Source organism: Peromyscus maniculatus, chromosome 7, assembly GCF_049852395.1.
Source record: "Peromyscus maniculatus bairdii isolate BWxNUB_F1_BW_parent chromosome 7, HU_Pman_BW_mat_3.1, whole genome shotgun sequence".
In the NCBI taxonomy this organism is placed as follows: Eukaryota; Metazoa; Chordata; class Mammalia; order Rodentia; family Cricetidae; genus Peromyscus; species Peromyscus maniculatus.
Genome location: NC_134858.1, coordinates 37,230,435 through 37,235,914, shown reverse-complemented (window position 1 = coordinate 37,235,914; position 5,480 = coordinate 37,230,435). Strand labels below are relative to the sequence as shown.

Here is a 5,480-nt window from a genome sequence, read left to right as displayed (position 1 = left end):
GGATGTTTGTTTTCTGATAACAGCCATGCTAGCTGTTATGGAAATGTACCTCATTGTAGCACTGATTTGCATTTTCTTAAATACTAGAGACAAGGTCTTTTCAGGTACATATTTGCTATTTGTATGTTTTCCTTGGATCTGGTTCTTGTTGTGTTGTTTGTGTTCCCTTTGATTACACCCACCCAAATTGTCTTAATCTGTTCAATATGCCACAAACTGGGTCACTTTCAAACAATAGAAATTTATTTCTCACAGTGCCAGAGGGTGGGGCATCTAGTCAGGTTTATTGTCTAGTGAGAGCCTACAGTCTAGCTTATAGATGGTAACTTGTTGGGTCCTCACATGGTACAGATGGCAAGAGAGCTCTTTGGGTTTGTTTTTTTTTTAAAAGAAGGGTGTCAATCCCATTGGGAGCCTTTTGCTTTATCATTTTGTCATCTGCTGTTCTGGCTTGGATTTGATTTGAATGCGTCTTTCCAGAGTTCCTATGTTGAAAGCTTGGCCCTTAATGTGGTGATGAGGTGGTGGAGCCTTTTAAGAGGTGAGTCTTGCTGGGATGCTGCTGTTGGAAGAGATGAAGGCCGTTCTCAGGAGACCCAGAATTAGTTCTCTTGTATCAGGCAGCATTCTCTAGAGGAATATGAACAATGGAATGCACATAATTGTAAGAAGGAATTTATTAGATTGGCTCACATGATCAGGGCCCTGAGAGTCCCATAATGGCCATCCTCAGGCCAGAGAGTGGAGAAAACTAGAAGCCGCTTAGCCTAAGAAACCAGACGCTCCAGAACAGGAGGGATGGATGATGTAGCTCATCCAGGAGCTCTCTTCAGTGAGGCTGGTATGGATCATCAGATGGGGAGGAGGCTGGTGTCTGATGCCATCTGCCATGAGGTCCTTAGCAGAGCTGACATGATGCTGATGTGGGTTCCACTTCAGCCTCCATGGCTGTCAGCTACATCGTCTGTTTTCAAATATGTGACTCAACTTCAGCACTTCCTTAAAACAATGGACAACAAACCAACAACTCCTTCCCCCAAAGTCTTCATGTTGGAGGTGAGGCTTTACTCTGAATTTTGGGGTGACCCACAGATTCATGCCACAGCGGAAGTCAGACTGGCTAACACTGCGATGATTCAGTTCCAGCATCCGGCAACACTTGACTTCATAACACAGTAGTGTCATGGGCTGATCAGGAGAACCCAGCCTCCGAGACAGAGGAGGGCTGAAAAAAGCAGGAACGGAACAGACAGCAGATTAGTCATTTCAAAGTTGCTTTCCCTGCAAAGCAGGAATGGGGAAGACAAAACAAGAGGAAAGACCGCGGAGCGATTGGCTTTTGTAAGGATTAAAGGATAGAATTAAAGAGGATGAGCTCTCCTTTCATGCCAACGCAGGCTGGCTGCCTCGGGAGTTTTGGCTGATCTCTCTTTCTCTCCCATTTCTCAGGAGCTCAGATAAGAACTTTGATTAGGTCTGAAGACAGGAAACGTTGGAGTAGTTGACTCCATTTTGGCTTTGGCGTCTGTTACTCTGAAATAATGGCCTTTGGTAATTTTTGTTTAACGTAAGTGGCTGTATGTGCTCAGAACAAAAGTTTTCCAGAGAGTAAAGACATTGGGAAAGGGGGTGGGTGGGGCCTGTGAGTGTGGGGTGTGCACAGGAGTTTCCATTACTGCCCATCATGCCACAGGCCCCCAGACCTTAACATAAGTGACAGCATGTTAGAGGGACCATCTTGACCTTAAAACCCAGCACATAGGCCCCAATACTTGCCAAAACATGAACAAAGGCCTAAACCACCCAAGTCCTGGGCCATAGTTCTAGGATGCAATGGAATATTTTTGTTTGTTTGTTTGTTTTCCAGACAAGGTTTCTCTGTGTAGTTTTGCTACCTGTCCTGGATCTCGCTCTGTAGACCAGGATGGTCTCGAACTCACAGAGATCCGCCTGACTCTGCCTCCTGGGTGCTAGGATTAAAGGCATGCGCCACCACCGCCCAGCTGTAGTAGAACATTTTAAGGTCTGTTACTTCTGTTTATGTTGCACTTCTTGAACTCTGTGAAGCTGTGTTACTGTGCCTGTCTAAAACACCTGGTGGTCTAATAAAGAGCTGGCAAGGCAGGAGAAAGGACAGGACGGGCTGGCAGGCAGAGAGAAGACATAGAGGGAGAAATCTGGAAAGGGAGATCTAGAAGGAGCCAGAGAAGAGGGGGACATCAGGGGCCGGCCAGCCAGCCACACAACCAGAAAGCCACAGAGCATGAGTGAGATTTATGGAAGAGCATGGGAAAAGCCCAGAGCAAAAGATCGATGGGATAAGTTAAGTAAAGCTGGCTAGAAACTAAAACAAGCTAAGTCTGGGTCTTCATAAGCAACAATAATCCTCCATGTGTGAATGTATTTGGGAGCTGGATAGTGGCCCCCCCAAAAAGAGTAAAAAAACCAACATCACCACCACCAAGATCCAGGAAATCCCCTAAATGTACTAACCTTACTTTTTGGCTTCTGTAGTGCTGCTTCTGACTGAAGTGTGACAACCAGGGTGTGGTATTTGTGTACTAAAGACAAAGAAGGACTGTGAGGACAGGGGCTGCGTGATTTGAGGCAAATTGCCCCTGCAGCCATCGGCCAGCGATAAAAACTTTTCTTTTCGCGCTGAGTGTCCGTGTATGTTCTCTGGTGGACTTACATCGTAACACAAGAGCAGTGCTGGATTAGCACCTGGGGAATCTGAGGTCACTCGGGAGTTCTGTACTTTCTGGGAGACAGACATAGACAGGATGATAGCTATATCGAGGTAAGCACTATGGTGGTGGCAGGTCTGTGAGTGTCGGAAGGATGAGAGGGTCTTTCTAGAAGCAGGCAGAATTCTGAAGGTCACCAGGGCAGGGTAGTCTTACGTAGGCCTAGGTAGCACTTCCCACATTTTTTTTTATTTTAAATCAAGAGGAGCCTCTGAAAAAATGCAGAGGCTAGCCTTATCCAGGGTCAACTTAACCCAAGAAGAAAGTTCCAGCTGCCCACATCTCAAACCAATCACTGAGGTCCAGACAATCAGAACTCTGATTGAACAGGTCTGAGTCACATTCCCACAGGATTGACCTCGCCCAAACTACAGAGGAAAAGGGGGTGGTGTCCTGGAAGAAAATGAAATCCCTGAATTCAGAAGACAGACTCTGTGTGCTGGAAGCTCAGAAGAGCAGAAACCCTGGAGACCCAGTTCCACACACTGTAGCTGTTCGATTTGGGGGAAGTTATATCACATCTCTGATTTTGCTTCTTCACCTAGTTGAAAACTCCAAAGGGAGTGGACAGTGTAGCCACAACCACACAACGGCTTCCCAATGCCTTCATGAAGGCCACAACCACACAACGGCGGTGTGCACGGCTTCCCAGTGCCTTCATGAACAGCAGGAATGGTCAACTCACATTTCCTGACTTGCTGAGGAGGCTCGCACGGTGAGGAAGCAGGCAGAGCTCGCTCTAATCCAAGAGCTCACAGCCTCACTCAACAGGGCAGCAATTTCATTCTCTGTGGCAAATTGTTGGCCTCCAGAGAAGCCCACTGGGGGGAATGGTCCAGATGTTTTCAATAGAAACTGGTAATCTGGAATTTTATATGTATCTCTCTCCACTTCTTTTTTCCCCCTATTTTATAACTTTCTTTTTATTTATTCTTTGTGTCTTTTACGTCCTGCATCTCGATCCCATTCATCTCCCCCTCCCTTCGTTCCTACCCTCTGCCCTTTCACCCTCGCTGACAAAATAAAATGAAATAACATTTAAGGGGGAAAAAAAAGGAAAAATCTCATGGAAGCTGTAGTGTGACACAGTGAGTCACAAAGCCTTTTGTCCATATGTCTTTATTTGTAAGTGTTCATTGCAGAGTCATGGGTCTGGTTCAAGGCCTCTGGTCTCTGCTATACTGTCAATGCTGGGCCCTCAGTGGGGCTCCTCTTGGAGATCCTGTTATTGCCTTCTTATGACCTCAGGGCCAGCTGTCCCCAATTCCACATGTGCGGAGGGGTGAGGGATGGGGAAGGGGCGGGGTTGGGAGGACATCTTTCCCTTGCCAACAGTACCACATGGCAGATGAGTCTCCCCACTTCTTAAAAAAAAGACGTTGGGAATTCCACATACATATACATACATACATACACATTATATATATGTATATACTGTGTATGTATACACCATATGGAAGTCAAAGGACAAATTGCATGAATCACTTCCCTCCATCTACCACGTGAGTCTTGAGGGTGGAACCCAAATTGTCCGACTCGGTGTCAGACCCCTTTACTAACTAACCCAACTTACCAGTCCATGGATTCTTTTTAATGCTGGAAACTGCTTCGATTTTTAAAACCAAACAAAGCAACCAAATACAAAAACACTGTGTGAACCAAGCAAAGTACACATACAGTCCATTTTCTCCCTGCATATACGGTCCATTTTCTCTCTCTCTCTGAGCTCATCTACCAGTTGGAGGCCTTAGATTCAGGGCTCCTTCTAAGAATTTGAGCCCAGAGGTCTTGTTGGCCCCGTCTCTTAGAATTGCTTTACTTCTCCTCTATTATCCGTTCTTCATACTGAAACTAGCTGTGCTCACTACAGGGTGAGGGAGCTTGGATCTAACCTCAGCTGTGTGAACTCGGCCAACTTGCTTCAATCATTAGGACACATCATCACCTTTGTAAATGAGGGGTGAGGAACTGGATGCTCTGTAACTTCGCACCAGCACTATCATTTTATGATCTAGAATTGTAAGACCTCAAGCCCTGGGTAAAGAAGCACTTACCTGTAATCCTTGGTCTAGGGAGGCTGAAGCAGAGGATAGGAAGTTCAGGGCTAGCCTGGGCTGCACAGTTAGACTCCGCTTCAAAGCCAAACCACTTTCAAGAGACAAAGAAAAGTAAGACACGAGTCTTTCTTAGGGGATGGAAAATTCATTTCCAGCTGGGTGACCATGAGTGCTTCACCTAAGAAATGGCCTTGAGGAAAGTATACTGCTTGCATGGGTAGAGATTTTGTAGCGAGTAGGAAAAATAGAAATGGAAAAATTTAAATATAATTATCATATTTTGAAAAATTACCATATTTTTGGCACCGTGCTAATTTCCTTATACATATTATTTTCTTCAGTTCCCACAATTCTGAAATATAAAACCTTACCCTGATTTCACAGTACAGAAATATTTATAGAAAGATAAAATTTCTTCTTGAACTTCATCCAATTTGTTTGTGACAGAATTGTGATGCCAACCTAGACATTCCAGTTCCAAAGCCCAGGCTCTCACCACAGAGTGCAGGGAACAGTAGGAGGAAGAGAGTGAGGTGGGGAGCAGCCAGCTCCTTTGTAGGTGCTACATTTGTCTCTTGGTGCATTTCCCACTCCTTGGGTATTGTGTTAGGCAATATGAGAGGCATAAAATGAACGCCAACAAGGGTTTGAATTTGGGGAGATAATCCACTGAAAA

General features: G+C 45.4%; 1 long non-coding RNA gene across 1 annotated transcript; it reads right to left on the bottom strand.

Annotated features, from left to right (window-relative positions):
- Positions 1 to 659: 659 nt before the first annotated feature.
- Positions 660 to 5,251, bottom strand: LOC143274123 (uncharacterized). The gene is made up of 2 exons (XR_013052548.1): positions 5,176 to 5,251; positions 660 to 1,225 (listed from the first exon to the last, which is right to left on the bottom strand). It is a non-coding gene; the product is annotated as an uncharacterized LOC143274123 (long non-coding RNA).
- Between the last annotated feature and the right edge of the window lie 229 nt (positions 5,252 to 5,480).